Here is a 19,610-nt window from a genome sequence, read left to right on the forward strand (position 1 = left end):
CTTTCATCTCTCCCTCTCCAGCGTTTGGTGTGGCATTCTCCCTCAGCCTCCTCGCTGAAGACTCACAGCCAAAGACACGCACTTTTCTCACTCGCAGCCAAAGACTCGCACTTTTCTTACAGGGCACTTTTTCCTCACAGTGCACTTGTCTCGCAGGGCACTTCCCTCGACAGGGCCACACCCCTTGAGCAAGTCTTGCTTATATCAGATGCTAAATTACCTAATTGTTCAATTTACCAATCTTCCAATCTAATTGTTCAGCCAATCCCCACACTCACTCCTAACCTTCCTTCCTCTGATGAGCTTGGAAGTATGTGCTTTGTAGACCTGCACTCAAAGACTGCTAAAGTGCTGTTTGTCCTCTTTTTAAACCTGCACTCAAGACTCACCAAGTCCAGCCAACAGTCATTCTCACTGCTGCTTTGTCCGACCTGCTCTCAAAGACTGAAAGATTAGTCATGGAAACAGGCCCTTTGTCCCACCAAATCCACACCGACCATTGATAACCCATTCACATGTTATCCCACTTTCTTATCCATTCCCTACACATCAGGGCACAATTTACAGAAGGTCAATTAACCTACGATGGGTGACACAGTGGCGCAGCAGTAGAGCTGCTGCCTTACAGCGCCAGAGACCCAGGTTTGATCCTGACCATGGGCGCTGTCTATGCGGAGTTTGCACGTTCTCCTTGTGACCATGTGGGCTTTCTCCAGGTGCTCCGTTTTCTTCCCATATTCCAGACGTGCAAGTTTTTAGGTTAACTAGCCTCTGTAAATTGTCCCTGGTGTGTAGGATAGTGCTAGCATATGGGGATTGCTGGTCAGCGCGGACTCGGTAGGCCAAAGGCCTGTTTCCCTATGGTATCTCTAAACTAAACTGAACTAAAGTAGAGTGATAAAGGAGGCATATGGTGTGCTTGCTTTCATAAGTTGGGGCATTCACAATAAGAGGCAGGAAGTCATGATGCAGCTTTATAGGAATTCAGTTTGGCTGTATTTGGAGTATAGTGTGTGGTTCTGGGCGCCCCATTACGGGAAGGATGTCAGGGCTTTGGAAATGGTGCAGAGGAGATTTACTGGAATTATGCCTGGATTAGGGGGTATTAGGTACAGGGAGAGGTTGTGGACTCGGTGAGCCAAGGGGCCTGATTCCACACTGTACTTCGATAGTAAACTAAACTAAACAAACTGCCATCTTTGGGATGTAGGAGGAAACCGGAAACCATCCTAGAGGAAACCCACATGGTCACAGGGAGAATGTGCAAACTCCACATAGACAGCACTCGAGGTCGAATCCGGGTTTCTGGTGCTGTGAGGCAAAGTTTTCCAAGTTGCCATGGCCGGGAATTGAACCCAGGTCAACTGCTTGTGAGGCAGCTATGTTTGTGCCAAACACGCCCGCTTCTCCCCTCCCCCATCAGACAAGAGGTGCAGAAGTGTGAAAATGCACACCTGCAGGTTCAGGGATAGTTTCTTCCCAGCTGTTATCAGGCATCTGAACCATCTGATTTACAACTAGACAGTGGTCCTGAACTACTATCCAACTCATTGCAGATCCTCGGACATTGTTTAACTGGACTTTATCTTGCAGTAAACATTATTCCCTTTATCCTGTACCTGTACACTGCGGACGGCTTCATGTGTAGTCTTTCCACTGACTGGATAGCATGCAACAAAAGCTTTACACTGTACTTTGGTACAGGTGACAATAAAATAAACTAAACTAAAAAACTAAACTAAATTATGACAAATTAAACTCATCTCTGCCTGCACGTGGTCCATATCCCACCATTCCGTGCATGCAATTGGATCAGGTGGTTATTGTCGACTTGGTTGGTCTAAAATCAATGCATTGCTTCTATGTCTTTTTATTCCACAAAGTGCGTTGTATCCTTGACTCTACCAGCCTATGGAACTGCATTTACAAAGAAAACTGTTCACATTACTGTAAAGATTGGTCAATTTGAGATTCTTGGCCACAACTGAAATGGAATAAAATCTCCGAAAAAGCTTTGTATTATAAGCACTTGGCAAGATTACATGTAAACTGTTTGTGGTCAAAGGCTCAATCACTGATGGTTTCCTCTTGTAGCTGAAAGTGGAGACACTGTGCAATGCGTAACAGCATTGTGAGTAAATTTGAAGAGGCTTTCTAATGCATGACAATTCTCAATGTGCTTTGGATTTCTCTGAAGGCAATGACCAAAAGAAATAGCTGCAAAATTCACAGCTCGGTGTAAGGCACACCTGATATGCAAAACATATTCCCAATTCTTAGGCGGCTTTTCATCGTCAATTGATCAATGAAAAAAAGGATGGTTGTGTATGGAATGAGCTGCCGTAGGAGGTAGTTGAGGCAGGCACCATCGAATGTTTAAGAAACACCTAGACAGGTAGTGTAGGAAGGAACTGCAGATGCTGGTTTACACCGAAGATAGACACAACATTTTGGAGTAACTCAGTGAGCCAGGCAGCATCACTGCATAGAAGGAAATGGTGACGTTTTGGGTCGAGACCCTTCTTCAGTCTGTCTATCTCCACAGATACATGAATAGGATAGGTTTAGATGGATATAGGCCAAATCCAGGCAGATGGGACTGGTGTAGATGAACACTTGTTCCTCAACACCGCCGTCACCAGCTCCCTCCTCTTCGGCTTTCCAGTTTTCGGAGGACGAGCAGGGGCCGTGCTTCTCGACAGGCCGCGGCCCGCCGGTCTTTCCTGGCGGGTTCACATTTCCGCGGTGGGCGAGCCGGGCCTGCTGTCAGGGCAGACAACTCTAATTAGCAAATTAGGGCTGCACGGTGGTGCAGCGGTAGAGTTGCTGCTTTACAGCGCCAGAGACCCGGGTTCCATCCTAACTATGGGTGCTGTCTGTACGGTGTTTGTATGTTCTCCCCGTGACCTGCGTGGGTTTTCTCCAGGATCTCCAGTTTCCTCTCACACTCCAAAGACGTACAGGTTGTAGGCTGACTGGCTTTGGTATAATTGTAAATTGTTCCTAGTGTGTGTAGGATAGTGTTAGTGTGCGGGGATCGCTGGTCGGCATGGACTTGGTGGGCCGTAGGACATGTTTCCACATTGTAAACTGAACTAACTAAACTAAATTAAATTGAACTAAATTGAACAAAGCTAAACGCGTTCGTTATAGTGGAATTTTTCCAATATGCATGCATGGAGTGCAATCAGAATGCATGTGGATCTGAGTTTCAAAGGTTTCAAAGGTCTTTTATTGTCACGTGTACCAATTAAGGTACAGTGATATGTGAATTACCATACAGCCATACCAAAAAAAGCAACAAGATACACAACTACATAAAAGTCACCATAAACATCCACCACAGCAGATTCCCCACATTCCTCACTGTGATGGAAGACAATAAAGTCCAATCTTCTTCCCTCATTTTTCTCCCGCGGGCGGGGCACACAAACCAACGGCTTAGAGTTCCAGAAGTCGGTCTCTGACCAGAGACCGCGGACTCCACTATGTTAAAGTCCGCAGGCACCCGCGGCAGAGCTCAGAGGTCGACCCCTGGCAAAGGGATCGCGGGCTCCACGATGTTAAGTCCACATGCACCATCAGTGGAGCTCCCGGTCGGTCTCCAACAAAGGCCGCCAACTCCTCGATGTTAGGCCGCAGTGCAGACAGAGATACGATACGGAAAAAAATCCCACCTCCGTCAAGGTAAGAGATTCGAAAAAGTTTCTCCCAACCTCCTCCCCCACCCCACACATAAAACAAGTTAAAGAACACAAAAAAACATACATTTAATACATACTCAAAAAACAACAAAGAAGAAAGGGACAGACAGACTGTTGGCGAGGCAGCCATTGCTGGAGTTTCTGCGATTATCTAGCAGTTGACTGGGAGCTTAGGCAAAGGAAGGTTCTATAAGAATCATCACCGGGAAGCCATGAGATAGCATGTCCATTCATTGCATGTCCACAATTGTAGGACAGTGGCACTTGCAATGTGCTGTCATTTCTATCACTTCCCAAAGAAACCATTATTTTTCTTTCCTTGCAATCTACTGCAGCATTTCCATTTTGTCATTTCTTAGAGAGTCCTTGAATAACCTGGCACATTCCCAATCTACACCATTGTTTTTAGAATGCCTTAATCTTTCCAGCTAGGCTTCAGTCTCTGCTGTACACTGAAGCAGCTTGTATTACGGGCACTTCTGAAAAGGGATTGTTTAGTTTAGTCTAGAGATACAGCACGGAAACAGGCTCCTCGGCTCACCAAGTCTGTGCCGACCAGCGATCACTGTGCTATCCTACACACTAGGGACAATTTACAGAAACCAATTAACTTACAAATCTGTGCATCACCCTCTCACCTGAACACTAGACATTTAGTCTAAATTTTTGAGATACAGCATGGAAACAGGCCCTTCAGCCCACCGAGTCCACACTGACCATCGATCACCCATTCATGCTGGTTCTACATTATCCCACTTTCTCATCCACTCCCTACACACCAGGGGCAATTTACAGAGGGCCAATTAACCTACAAATCCACACGTCTTTTGGGACGTGCATAGAAACCGTAGCACCCGGAGGAATCCCACGCGGTCACAGGGAGAACATACAAACTCCACACTGACAGCACTCGAAGTCAGGATCGAACCCTGGGATGTCAGGTGCTGTGAGGCAGTGACTCTACCAGCTGCACCATGGAGCAGCCCTTCGATCATTGATAGAGTGAAGTTTTTAATTGTCATATGTTGCGAAAGGGAACAATGAAATTTTTACTTGCAGCAGCACAACAGATATGTAAATATATTATTCTGTAAAATCCATAATAAGCAACATAAAAATGTTCAGTCGCAGGTACTATTGCGAAGTTTAAGCAGGTACACTCAAGAAGATAGACACAAAATTCTGGAGTAACTCAGCGTATCAGGGCAGCATTATTTGGAGTACAGGAATAGGTAATGTTTCGGGTTGAGACCCTTCTTCAGACTGAGAGTCAGGGGAGAGGGAAACTAGAGGTGTGAAAGGATACAGAACAAATCATAGCCTCAAATGACCCAGAAAAGGTGGAGCCGACAATGGCAGATTCTTGGCTGTGGAAGAGGAGATAACCAAGGGATATGAACAGTAAAACTAGCAGGATGATTAGGGAGTAGGAGGGGACTGAGAGAGAGGAAATTCAAAGGTTACTCAAAATTAGAGAAATCAATATTCATACTGCTGGGTTGTAAGCTGCCCAAGCGAAATATGAGGTGCTGTTCCTCCGATTTGCATTTGGATAGGTACATGGATAGGGCAGGTTTGGAAGGATGTGGGACAAACGCGGGCAGGTGGGACGAGTGTAGATAGGGCATGCTGGTCGGTAAGGGCAAGTTGGGTCGAATGGCCTGCTTTCACGCTGTATCACTCTATGATACATAAACAAACAAACAACCAGACAAATAAATAGGCAAGAGCAAAGCCTCAATAGGCGCTGGCCCGTTCTGAAATGCGTTTTGATCGCTTCGCTGCGAAACCGCTTGAAACGTGCTCTCTGCTTTGCTTTTTCCCAACGCGCTGGTTCGGCGGCGCTCGGCTGTTGGGAGAAGTGGATGCAGGGCGAAGGTAGGAGGGAGATCGGTGCTAACGAACACCGCAGGTAGACGTAGCTTTCCTTTGATGTGACAGATTTTTTTTTTGGCTCTTGACTCTTGGCTCAGGGGAAGGGAATATCATCAAGGGAAAGTGCCGGGTTCCACGTCGTAAACGAGAGGGCAGGCGTATTCAAGTTTTGCAACAAAACCCCCAGTGTATTTAGGTCGGGACAGACGGTGTTTACAACCTGCCAGCTCCCTCGCGTCCCAGAAACAATGGGCAGGGGGGAAAAAACGAAATTCTTGGAGCGAGCAACCTGTAAATCCTGATTAGTTATGTGACTTTGACTCGCATGCCTCAGGAGTTCAATTGATCACTTGTTCTCTGACAAGCTTTGGTTTATAATAATACGTATGGTCTTTGGAATGGTTAGCTGTATTCAAATGCAAATCTCCCCCTCCCCTCCCCTCCGTCTCTCTCCCTCTCACCCTTCTCCCCTTCCAACGTTCCCCTCACCTCTTCTCCTCTTCCCCTCATCTTCCCTCTTTCCTTTATCTCTCCTCCATCATTTCTCCATCCTATCCTCTCTCCCCCTTCCCTCCTTCCCCTTCCCTCTTCCCCCTCCCCATCTTCCCCTCCCTTTCCCCTTCCCTCCCCCTATCTCCCCCTCCCCTCCCTTCCATTCCGCCAGCCCCCCGTCCCTTCCGCTCTCCCCTCTCTTCTCCCCTTCACCCCATCCAGCCCTCCTCTCCCTCCGCTCTTCCCCTCCCTCCCTCCCTCCTGCCCTCCCCTCCCCTCCCCTCCCCTCCTCCTCTATCCCTCTCCCCTTCTCCCTCCCTCACCATTCATTCTCCCCCTCCATCCTCTCCTCTCCCCCTCCCATCCGCCCTCCTTCCCCTCTCTCCCCCTCCCTTCCCCAAACCATTCTGTAAATAATCCATCTGTCTTTCAGTTCACAGAATGGCCCCGTTGTGTTGCCTTTGTTTAGATTATTGGTCGCTGTTGGGTCAAGGTTGAGGGACAAAAAAGCGAGAGGAGGGAAAGGAGGAGGGGTGCGGGGGGGTCTGAGTGTGTATGCACCCCTCGGGATCTCTCTCACAATCTCCACCCACTCACCTACCTACCTACCCCTCCCATCCCTGGTGAAATCCGGCTTTGCCTGGGTTAAAGCAGTCGCTGGCTTCCACACACACACACTCACACACACACACACACACACACACACACATATAGCGGTCCTGTGCGTTGCGCGGCCAAGCCCGGAGCGGAGTGAAACCGGTGCAAGTTGGTATCTGGTCTGGCAGCCACTTTAACGGACTGGCGAGCCAGAGAGAGAGACAGACAGACAGACCTGGACCTGAATCTCCGTCGCCGCTCCTGCGCCGGAGACTTGAGAGGTGGGTAGAGCGATTAATAAAGAGCCACTTTTTATTCTCCATCGCATTTGACTGATAGCGTGGGACGCCTCGCGTGTATCAATCCCTCTCCGATTCCTGGGATTAGTATTCCGCTCTCTGCGGCGTCTACGCTGACTGCGCGTTTGATTTGAGAGACCCTCGCTGGGGTTAGGAATCAGTTCGATCCCCTGCTTTTCCTCCCTCTGACTGTCTTCGAGGCTGACCAACCGTGGAGCCGTTTGCTAAGGGAAGAAGGATACAGGGGAATCCCACACCGCTATTGATCCAGTACAGGTGAGTCTCTGCAGAATTCGCGTTGGAAGTTGCGGACACAACGCTGCTAAATAAACTCGGCCATTCCTCCGATTGTTTATTTGCAAACATCAATGAGCCCGTGTCCCCCCCCCCCCCCCCCCCCCCCTCACGCCATTGTCAGTTATCGGCAAGAGGGGGAGTTTAAACAGGGGTAGAGGGAAATTATTAAAGAGACCGAAGATACAGAATCCTGGATAACTCAGCGGGTCAGGCAACATCTCTGGATAGAAGGAATAGGTGACGTTTCGGGTCGAGACCCTTCTTCAGACCCCTCACTTGCTAACTCTTGTGCTCGTGGGGGGGGGGGGGGGGGGGGGGGGGGGCGAATGCCCTTTTATCTCTGTGTAACCCGGGACTGAATGGTCTGTTAAGTATGGAGAGCGATATTGTACATAGAAATGCAGCTGCTGTCCCAGTTACTAAAGATGTGTGAAGGAAAGATGCTGTCAAGCTTGAAAGGGTGCAGAGAAGATTTACCAGGACGTTGCCAGGACTTGAGGGGCCTGAGCTACAGGGAGGTGTTGAGTAGGCTGGGTCTCTGTTTCTTGGAGCGCAGGAGGATGAGGGATGATCTTAAAGAGGTTTACAAAATCATGAGAGGAATAGACCCGGTAAACGCACAGAGTCTTCTACCCAGAATAAGGGAACCGAGAACTAGAGGCTGGAGGACATAGGTTTAAGGTGAGGGGAGCGGGGAGCGGGAGGGAGGGAGGGGGAGGGGGGGGGGGGGGGGGGGGAGGGTTAGATTTAATAGCAACCTGAGGGGTAACTTTTTCACTCAAAGGGTGGTGGGTGTATGGAACGAGCAGCGGGGTGATGTAGTTGACGCAGGTACCATCTCAACGTTGAGGATATATTTAGACAGGTACATGGATAGGAAAGGTTTAGAGGGATACGGGCCAAACATAGGCAGGTGCGATTCGCATAGGTAGAGCATGTTGGTCGGTGTGGGCAAATCAGGCCGAACGTGCTGTATCACTCTATGACTATATGAACTCTATGGTTTCGACGTGTTTCTGTGTGTGTGTGAGTGTGCGTGCGTGTGTGTGTACGCGTGTGTATATATCTGTGTGTGTATGCGTATGCATATGCGTGTGTATGTGTGAGTGTATGAGTGTGTGTGTGTGCGTGTATGTATGAGTGTGTGTGTGTGTGCGTGTATGAGTGTGTGCGTGTGTGTGTGTGTATGTGTGCGTGTATGAGTATGTGTATGTGTGCGTGTGTGTGTGTGTGTGTGTGTGTGTGTGTATGTGTGTGTGCATGTGTGTGTGTATGTGTGTGTGTGTGTATGTGTGTGTGTGTGTGTGTATGTGTGTATGTGTGTGTGTGTGTGTGTGTGTGTGTATGTGTGTATGTGTGCGTGTGTGTGTATGTGTGCGTGTGTGTGTGTGTGTGTGTGTGTGTATGTGTGTATGTGTGCGTGTGTGTGTGTGTGTGTGTGTGTGCGCGCGCGCTTGGGACCAGACCATAGATAGAATGAATGCATACACCACGCATCTTAAAAAATAACTCAGTAATCAAACGCAGCTTCGCGCTGGGAGCGTTTTATGATTTAAAAAAAAAATTAGCAATTCAATTCCATTCACTATTCCTCCCGTGGAGTTTTGAATTCTGTCTGTGTTCTTCAGGGAGTTAATGATAACCGGGGTGGTAAAATAATTGTGGTGTGGGGCTGGCGGTGCGCTGTGTCTGAGAACGCCTCTTGCATCCTAGCGCATGTGGAAGTGCGAATATATTTTGCAAACTGCAACGATACAGATCGCTCTGGCTGTATGTAGAGACTGCTTGTATGGCCTGGAGAGAAGTCACAGGTTATTTCTGTGCGCGTGTGTGGGAGCTGTAAAGAATTCCTGGTGACTTGGTCGGAGCGTAGAAGGAGGTCGTTCGACCCGTCGGGAGTATTCTCGGCGGGCAGTCTCTTTAGTTCCAGTCTCCTCTCCCCCCACCCTCCGCCCTTCCCTTGCCGCTCCGCAGATTATTTCTTCTTAACTGCTTATCCAATTCCCTCTTTAGAATTCCTAGATTGATTCTGATTTCCTAGATTGCCCACAAATTTCAGGTCACGTCTAATTATGTACATGGAGTCATAGAGCCATACAGCGTGGAAACAGGCCCTACGGCCCAACTAGCGAACCAACATGCCCCATCTACACTAGTCCCACCTGCCTGCGTTTAGCTCATATAAGAAGCGTCTCAACCCGAAACATCACCTATTCCTTTACTCCAGAGATGCTGAGTTATTCCAGCATTTTATGTCCATATCTCTCTAAAGCTGTCCTATCCATGTACCTGTCTAAATGTTTCTTAAGCATTGTGGTAGCACCTGCCTCACCTCGTCATCCGGCAGCTGGTTCCATATGTCCACCACCCTTTGTGTAAAAAAAGTTGCCCCTCAGGTTCCTAATAAATCTCCCCCCCCACCACCATAATACACGCACATGAATTGTGTGCAACGACTATTCTACTATAGGCATGATCATTCCTATGGGAGGTCTTAGTTAGTCAGGAGTTAGTTAGTTAATTATTTATTTAGGTAATCAGCTGCTTTTAACCCATTCCAAAATAGCCTGAAAAAGTGTCCCAAGACACACCTGAGGGCCTGAGTTATAGGAAAAGTTTGAGCAGGCTGGGTTTCTATTCCTTGGAGCACAGGAGGATGAGGGGTGATCTTATAGAGGGGTAAAAAATCATGAGAGGAATTGATCAGGTAGACGCACAGAGTAATTTGCCCAGAGATAGGCAAGCAAGAACCGTAGGTTTAAGGTGAGGGAGGCAAAGATTTAATGGGAATTTGGGGGGGTAACCTTTTTTCCACAAAGGGTGGTGGGTGTATGGAACGAGCTGCTGGAGTAGGTAGTTGAGGCAGGTAATATCGCAACGTTTAAGAAATATATAGACAGGTACATGCATAGGGCAGAAGAGATATATGGGCCAAAAGCAGGCGGATGGGGACTAGTGTAGATGGTGCATGTTGGTCGGCATGGGCAAGTTGGGCTATAAGTGCCAGTTTTCAGGCTCTATGACTCCATGAGTCTATGACTCCAAGGAACCCCACCTGAAACATCACCTATCCAATTCCCTGCTCAGATGCTACCCAAGCAGCTGAGTTATTCTGGCACTTTGTGTTTTATTGAGTAGCTGCTTGTGTTCTGTGTGTTGACCGGACTCCTGTCTAAAGCATGATTACAATGGATGGGAAAGATGTGTTTGCACGCTGCATTGACAAAAGGTTATGTTTTGGGTCGAGACCCTCTTTGGGTCGAGACCAGTCTGAAGAAGGGTCTCGACCGGAAATGTCACCCATTCCTTCTCTCCAGTGATGCTGCCTGTCCCGCTGAGTTACTCCAGCATTTTGTGTCTAACTTTGGTGGGAGAGTCTAGAATCAGAGGGCACAGCCTCAGAATAAAAAGATGATCCTTTAGGAAGAAGATGAGGAGGAATTTATTTAGCCAAAGGGAGGTGAATCTGTGGAATTCATTGCCACAGACAACTGTGGAGGCCAAGTCTTTGGATATTTTAAAGGCAGAGATTGAGAGATTCTTGATTAGTAAGGATGTCAGGAGTTATGGGGCAAAGGCAGGAGAATGTGGCTGAGGGAAAGAAAGATCAGCCATGATTAAATGGGGGAGTAGACCTGATGGGCCGAATGGCCTAATTCTGCTCCTATGACATAAACTTGTTAAGCTTAGTTGTTAAGAGTAATGGATGGTGCAAATCACCGTTCATGGTACAAAGATGAATGGACCTCAATTGTGGACTGTGTTGCCTGATGTGCCAGTCCAGTCTGTATAGAACAGTGTGTGGGAAGGAACTGTAGATGCTGGGTTACATCAAAGAGAACGATGTATAGAACAATAGACTCTGTATGGAATGAATTTGAGGAGCACTGTTAGTGTGTGGAACATACACTTCAGTAGGGCAACAACATAGGGGGAGGGGAATACATATCTAGCAAGGGTCTGGAGATGCAAGGAACTGCAGATGCTGGAATCTAATGCAGAATGCAAAGTGCCGGAGGAAGTCAGCAGGTCAGTCAGCATCTGTGGAGGGAATGTGCAGGTGACATAAAGAAGAAGGGTCCTGACACAAAATGCTGCCTGTTCTTTGAATGAAATAGGTCTTAGATTATGTGGAGCATCAACTGTTTGGGCCAAATGGCCTGTTTGTGTGCTGTTCTACTGCACAATCCCATGCCCTGCAATAATGTCAGTGGTGTGTAGCTGATAGAAATATGGGGTGGTATGCTACAAAAGAAGGTGTTTGATCCTTCGTACCCATACTGACTCCTTCAATGAACTAAGCGATGACTCCCAAACACCTCCATACCCCTGGGTGAGAGGAGAAAGGTTTAGCTTAGTTTAGTGTAGAGATGCAGCATGGAAACAGGCCCTTCAGCCCACTGAGTCCGCACCGACCAGTGATCCCCGCATACTAACACTATCCTACACACTAGGGACAATTTACAAATTTACCAAAGCCAATTAAACCAACAAACCTGTAGGTGTTTGGAATGTGGGAAGAAACCGGAGCACCCGGAGAAAACCCACGCAGGGCACGGGGAGAATGTACAAAGACAGCACCCGTAGTCAGGATCAAACATGGGTCTCTGGCACTGTATGGCAGCAACTCTACCACTGTGCCGCTATGCCGCCAAGGGGAGAGGGGAGAGATCTAAGCTGCGAGGGGAAATATTTAGTTTCGTTTTGTTATGAGATACTGTGTGTAAACAAGCCCATTGAGTCCATGCTGACCATCGATCACCTGTTCACACTTGTTCTTTGCTATCCTACTTTCTCATCCACTCCCAACACACTTACAGAGACCAGTTAACCTACAAACCAGCACTTATTTATGATGTGGGAGGAAACTTGGAGGAAACCTATGTGGTCACAGGGAGAATGTGCAAACACCACACGGACAGTACCCGAGGCCAGGATCGAACCTGGGCCACTGGTGCTACAAGGCAGCAACTCTACCAACTGTACCGCTAATAGAAAACTGAAGAGCAACTTGTTCACATAGTGGGTGTTTGGTTTACGGAACAAGCTGCCAGTGGAAGTAGTTGAGGCAGGTTATTCCATCAAGAGAGAGCTAGACAGAGCTCTTAAAGATAGCGGAGTCAAGGGATATGGGGTACTGATTGTGGATGATCAGCCATGATCACATTGAATGGCAGTGCTGGCTTGAAGGGCCGAATGGCCTACTCCTGCACCTATTGTCTCTCAATTAGCCTTCAAGGGCAACACGGTGTCACAGTGGTGGCATTGCTGCCTCATAGTGCCAGTAATCCAATTTCAATCCTGACTACAGGTGCTGTAAGTACGGAGTTTGTACGTTCTCCCTGTGACCACGTGGGCTTTCTCCAGGTGTTCCGGATTCCTCCCACGTACAGGCTTCTAGGTGAATTGGCTTCAGTGAAAAACATGTAAATTGTCCCTGGTGTGTAGGATAGAGCTAATGTCTAGGGTGATTATTGGTTGGCACAGTCTCAGCGGGTCGAAGGGCCTGTTTGCGCTCTGCATCTCAAAAGTCTAAAGTCTAAAAATCGTAAATCATTAGTTAAAAAAACAGACCACTATTTAAACTCCCAGGGCCTGCTCATGTATCTCCAAGGACACTGTGGGAAGCTAGAGATGTAATTGCATGTACCCCAGTTTCATTGTTGTGTGGGAAGGAACTGCAGATGCTGATTTAAACCGAAGGTAGACACAAAAAGCTGGAGAAACTCAGCGGGTCAGACAACATATCCTGATGTTCCCGATGTTGGGGGAGTCCAGAACCAGGGGCCACAGTTTAAGAATAAGGAGTAAGCCATTTAGAACGGAGATGAGGAAACACTTTTTCTCACAGAGAGTGGTGAGTCTGTGGAATTCTCTGCCTCAGAGGGCGGTGGAGGCAGATTCACTGGATGCTTTCCAGAGAAAGCTAGATAGGGCTCTTAAAAATAGCGGTCAGGGGATATGGGGAGAAGGGGGTACTGATTGAGGATGATCAGCCATGATCACATTGAATGGTGGTGCTGGCTCGAAGGGCCAAATGGCCTACTCCTGCACATATTGTCTATTGTCTATTGTCCTGAGAAAAGGAATAGGTGATGTTTCAGGTCAAGACCCTTCTTCAGGCTGTTACTGGGTGAGGTGGTGGGAGACGGGAGGGTGGCTAATGTGGTTCTATTTAAGAAGGGCAGCAAAGAAAAACGTGAGACGTATCATTCAGCGTGTCTGACTTCTGTTAGGCAAGTTATTGGAGGAGATCCTGAGAGATAAGATATATATGTATAGAAAGGAACTGCAGGTGCTAGTTTATACCGAAGGTAGACACAAAATGCTGGAGTAACTCAATGACTTGACCTGAAATGTCACCCATCCTTTCTCTCCAGAGATGCTGCCTGACCCGCTGAGTTACACCAGCAGTTTGTGTCTAAGATGTATATGTTTTTGGAAAGACGGTTTGATTAGGGATAGGCAGCATGATTTTGTGTGGGGGGGATCATGTCTCTCGAATTTGATTGTAACTAAGAAGGTTGACGGGGGAAGATGCCATAGATGTGGTCTATGTTAACTTCAGCGAGGTCTTTGATAAGGTTGTTCTGAAAGGTTAGTTCACATGGGATCCAGGAAGTGCTAGATAACTAGGTAGAGAAGGACACAATGAGCTGGAGTAACTCAACGGGCCAGGCAGCATCTCTGGAGAACATGGATAGGTGACCTTTCGGGTCGAAACCCTTCCTCAGCCTGGATAGAGAATTGGCTCAATGATAGGTGGCAATGGTGGAAGATTGTTTTTCCGATTGGAGGCCTGTACCTAGTGGTGTGCCGTGGAGATTGGTGTTGGGCCGTTTGTGGTTTATATCAGCGATTTGGAAGTAACTGTATATGGCATGATTAGTAAGTTTGCAAATGGCACTAAAATAGGCGGTGTTATGGACAGTGATGATGGCTGTCATTACCAGATAGGGTGGATGCACATCCCCCATGGCATGAAAATCAAGAGCTAGAGGGCACAGCTTTGATGTGAGAGGGGAAAGATTCAATAGCACCTTGAAGGATACATATTTTCACACATAGGCTGGCGAGTGTATATGGAATGAGCTGCCAAAGGAAGTAGTTGAGGCAGGTACAACAACGAGATCTAAAAGTCATTGGGCTGTAAATGGAGAATAAATTTGGCTATGGGCCAAACTATGACACACTGTTATTCATGGGAGTAAGTTTTTGGCCCCTGGGTTTCTTTTGTACAAGAATGATTGCAGCTTAATATCTCCATAGCCAGGAGATGCATTGGGATGTTGTATGTGCCATTCTGGTCGCCCCAGTATAGGATGGATGTTGAAGTTTTGGTAAGAGCGCAGAGAAGGTTCACCAGAATGATGCCTGGATTATGGGATAATAGCTCCAGGAAAATGGCTAATAGCACGGTGGTGAAACAGTAGAGTTGCTGCCTTACAGCGCCAGAGACCCGGGTTCGATCCTGACTATGGGTGCTGTATGTACGGAGCTTGTACGTTTTCCATGTGACCAGTGGGTTTTCTCCAGGTGCTCCCGTTTCCTCCCACACCCCAAAGACTTGCAGGTTTGTAGGTTATTTGGCTTTGGTAAAATTGTAAATTGTCCCTAGTATGTTAGTGCTAGTGTAGGGGGATCGCTGGTCAGTGGGCTGAAGGGCCTGTTTCTGCGCTGTATCTCTGAAGTAAAGAGTTTGGACAAACTTATGTTGTATTACCTGACAGATGTACCTAAAATTATGAGAGGCATAGATAGGGTAGACAGCTGGAACCTTTCTCCCAAGATGGAAGCATCAAAGACAAGAGGGCAAACCTTTAAGGTGACAAGGGCAAAATTTAAAGGATATGTGCAGGGCATGTTATTTTTTCACAGATAGTTGTGTGTATATGAAACACACTGCTGGGGCTCGTGGTCGAGGCAGATATGTTAGCGATATTTATTTTGGATAGGCAGGGAATGCAGGAATGTGGCTGAACTTGATACGAAGACCAACTCTTGGCTGCCTCCATTGCCTGCGTACCTGTGTACCTATCCAAGTCTCTTAAACACCACTATCATATCTACCTCCATCCTGGCAGCGCATTCCAGGCACCTACCACCCTTAACGTAACGCATCAGTTCCATAGACCAATGTCTGTAATGGGATACAGGTGAATTGGACAGTACCCTAGCTTGTGGAAGGACCATACAGAAGCCTGATAACAGTGGGGGAATGGAGTCATAGTCATATAGTGTGTAAACAGGCCATTCGGCCCAACTTGCCCACACCGGCCAACATGTCCCATCTACACTTGTCCCACTTGCTTACGTTTGGCCCATATCCCTCTAAAACTGTCCAATCCATGTACCTGATAGTCTGAAGAAGGGTTTCGGCCCGAAACGTCGCCTATTTCCTTCGCTCCATAGATGCTGCTGCACCCGCTGAGTTTCTCCAGCATTTTTGTGTACCTTCGATCTTCCAGCATCTGCAGTTCCTTCTTGAACAATCCATGTACCTGTCTGAATGTTTCTTAAACGTCGCGATAGTACTAAATGTTTTTTAAAACGTTGCGATAGTAAGCTGATCCTGAGTCTGGTGATGCACTCATTTAGTTATTTTTACCTTACAAAATACACTTGGCCAAAAGTATAGGAGGTAAAATGCAGATTCTACCATGAGTTGATGGAAAATGTTGTTTGCATTAACAGAACCAAAGGTTGTTAATACAATTAGACGTACAAAGGGCAATGCAATTAATGCAGCAGTAGGCAACTAAAGGAGGAGAAATCACAGCACTGGAGAGCTTGCGTTGAAGTAGATAAATCCATAACCATTATTAAAATAAGACAGTGTGTAGCTGCTGAGACAGAAGCAAGTGATTATTGAGTGAAGGAGTACAAATCTTACTTTCGTTTCCTAATACATCGGACAGACCCCATCTGCAGTTCTGGTGATATAATCATAGGAGGAATATTGCATTGTGCGCTCTGCAATTTGTTTCTTTGTGTTCGATGCGACAAAGGTAGGAACTCGGGATGAGTCCTGAGACTAATTGCAAATTGGATGTACAGCACCTCCTATTTCGCTTGGACAGCTTACAACCCAGCAGTGTGGACGTTGATTTCTCTAACTTCAAATAACCCTTACATCCCCTCTCTCCCCGTCCCTCCCCCAACCTGGCCATACTGCTAGTTTCACTGCTGTCCTGCCGAGTTTCACTGTTTCACTCGTTAGTTTCACTTGTTATCACCCTTCCCTATGCCAACAATGGTCCATTGTGGGCTCCACCTTTCCTTGATCATCGTTGCTGGCGTTGATTTGTCCTTTTGCATACCTTTCATTCATTTGTTCTTTGTACCTCTCCATACCTCTAGTTTCCCTCTCCCCTCTGACTCTCAGTCCAAAGAAGGGTTTCGATCTGAAACGTCACGTATTCCTTTTCTCCAGAGACGCTGCCTGACCCGCTGAGTTACTCCAGCATTTTGCGCATATCTTCTGTGTAAACCGGCATCTGCTGTTCCTTCCGACACATGAATCTCCCGGTGTCTAGTTAACAACGAGAGCCTTGGGAGAGACTGTCACTAAGCAAAGAGGGGATGTGGGACTTTTAATTCCCTTAACACATGGGGAGGCTTGGATTACAAACAGTGCATGCACCCAATGCATCAACGCTGCACCCAATGATGCAGCTTTATCGGACTTTGTTTAGGTGCATTTGGAGTATTGCATGCAGTTCCGGTCACCGCATTATGGGAAGGATGTGGAGACTCGGGTAAGGGTGCAGAGTACGAGACGCTGCAGGCGTTCGGATTTGGACAGCATTTTGTGGCCCGGGTCCGGCTTTTGTACGCTGCAGCGGAGAGTCTCGTGAAGGTCAACAGTGCGTTGTTGGCTCCCATTCACTTTGGGGGGGGGGGGGGTACGCCAGGGGTGTCCCATGTCTGGTCAGTTGTACTCGGTCTGTGTGGAGCCGTTCCTGTGTCTTCTCCGGAGGCGGTTGACAGGTCTGGCTCTACCAGGACCTGGGATGGAAGTGGTGCACTCGGCCTATGCCGATGATGTGCTCCTTATGTTCACTGTTGACCTGCGGGGGATCCCTGAATGCTGGTAGGTTTTCTCGGCTGCATCGTCCGCCAGGATCAACTGGAGTAAGTATTCCGGACTTTTAGTGGGCCAGTGGCAGGCGGACTCCCTGCCAGAGGAGATGATATCTTATGCGTGGAGCACCACGCACCTCCTCTACCTGGGGGTTTACCTGAGTCCCACTGAGGATGCTTGGCTGGTGAACTGACAGGAGCTGGAGTCGAATGTCGTCGCCCGACTGAGTCGCTGGTCAGACCTGCTTAGAGTTCTTTCCTTCCAGGCTAGGGTGCTGGTCATAAATCAGCTGGTGGCCTCCATGTTGTGGTACCGGCTGGCCACTCTTGACCCGCCCTCTATCTTTGCAACCACGATACAGAAGAGGCTAGTGGATTTCTTTTGGGGAGATAGGGAGCACTGGGTTTCCGCAGCAGTCCTGAGTCTCCCGTTAGAGGAGGGCAGCCAGTCCTTGGTATGCGTGCGTACCCAGGAGGCGGCTCTCAGTCTCAGGACACTGCAGAGGTATATGTATGTGGAGCACCCCCCCAGATGGCACGCTCTGGCCACGTATTGTTTCTGCTGGGGCCGTTGCCTAAGGGGGGTTTCGCGGCTACCGGTGGCCGGTATGTCGACCCGCCATACGGGGTATGCCTAGCTTCAACCGCGATGTGTTAAGAGTGAGGAATCTGGGCATCTTCAGCTTTGCTCCACAGGGGGAGGGGGGTGCTGTAACTGCGAGTCCTCACCTGGATTCGGCACTCGCCTGTAACTTCTGCAGCGAGGAGGAGACCGTGTTCCACGTGTATATGGAGTGTGAGAGGTTGCTGCCCCGGTACCAATATCTGAAGGGGCTGCTCCTCAAGTTCTGGTTGCATTTTAGTCCCACGATCCTGGTGTTTGGCCACAGGGCAGGGAGTGGGGAGGGCCGATCGGGAAAGTGGGTTCTCCCTGTCGGTTTGCTCCTGGGCCTGGCCAAGATGGCCATTCGCGGGTCCAGGCAGCGGGCGGTCGATGGCCACACCAGAGTTGGCTGCCTGCCCCTCTTCCGGGCCTACGTCCGTGCTCGCATGTCCCTGGAGAGGGAACACGCGGTGGCCACGGGGACTCTGGAGGCCTTTTGTGAACGCTGGTCGCCGCGGGTGGGGGGGGGGGGGGGGGGTTAGAGAACATTGTAAATAATGACTGCACCATTGTTCTATAATGACTGCTTGATGTATTGTGGCCGTTGAACGTTTATGTAATTTTGGTACGCTGTAATATGCACTTGTTGAATAAATTCCTTGGAATGGAAAAAAAAGGGCGCAGAGTAGGTTTACCAGAATGATGCCTGGATTAGGGACAATTAGTTACAGGGAGAGGTTGGACACATTTCAATAGTTTTCTCTTGAACACTGGAGGTTTTTAGTTTAGTTTGTGGGATACAGCATGGAAACAGGCCATTTAGCTCACCGAGTCCGTACCGACCAGCACCAGCTATTAACCCTCACACTAGTTCTATCGACAAATTAGGGGTCATTTACGGAGGCCAATTAACCAGCAAACCTGCACGTGTTTGAAATGTGGGAGGAAACCGCACCAGAGACCCGGGTTCTATCCTGACCACGGATGCTATCTGTACAGAGTTTGCACGTTCACCCTGTGACCGCGTGGATTTTATCCGGGTGCTACTGTTTCCTCCCACATTCTGAAGACATACAGGTTTATTTGTCTTCGATAAATTGTAAATTGTCCTTAGAGTGTAGGATAGTACAAGTGTACGGGGATCACTGGTGAGCCCGGACCAAGGGGCCGAAGGGCCTGTTTCTGGCACTGTATCTCTAAAATCTAACCTAACGTCTAAAGGGTGGCTTTGTGAGGAAATTCCAATATTTGGCCACTGAGAGATGGAAGGGACACAGGAGGTGGTGGAAATCGCTAGTGTTGTCAGAGGCCTCGTGAAAGGTTAAAGGTGACGTTGTTGAGGGACAATCACGAATTTATGAAGTCGTACAGCATGGGAACAGTTCGGCCCATCTCGTCCATGCCGACCAAGATACTCCATCATTCCCCAATGTAGAACAACACACAAAGTGCTTGAGGAAACCAGTGGGTCAGGGAGGTCCTGCCGTGGATATGAACAGCTGACATTTTGAGTCGAGGCACCTCTGAAGAAGCATTCTGACCTGCGATGTCATCTGTCCATTTTTCTCGACGGAAGCTACCTGACTCGCTGAGTTCCTCCAGTACTTTATGTTTTCTTCAAGATTCCAGCAACTGCAGTTCCTTTGGTCTCCACTGCAC

The 19,610-nt window shown here is 48.2% G+C and overlaps 1 protein-coding gene across 5 annotated transcripts in view; it reads left to right on the forward strand.

Annotated features, from left to right (window-relative positions):
• The window catches only part of LOC116972101 (cadherin-7-like), a 291,858-nt gene that overhangs the window by 129,560 nt on the left and 142,688 nt on the right, over positions 1–19,610 (forward strand). The window contains exon 1 of one of the 5 annotated variants that reach the window (XM_033019445.1): positions 6,638–7,243. The exons of 3 other annotated variants lie outside the window; for them this stretch is intronic. The gene's annotated coding sequence lies outside the window, so the exon portion shown is untranslated. Of the gene's footprint in view, positions 1–6,637; positions 7,244–19,610 lie in introns of those variants that run through there. One more of the 5 variants, XM_033019444.1, reaches the window with a different exon arrangement.

The sequence above is a fragment of the Amblyraja radiata genome, chromosome 4 (assembly GCF_010909765.2).
Source record: "Amblyraja radiata isolate CabotCenter1 chromosome 4, sAmbRad1.1.pri, whole genome shotgun sequence".
Classification (NCBI taxonomy): domain Eukaryota; kingdom Metazoa; phylum Chordata; class Chondrichthyes; order Rajiformes; family Rajidae; genus Amblyraja; species Amblyraja radiata.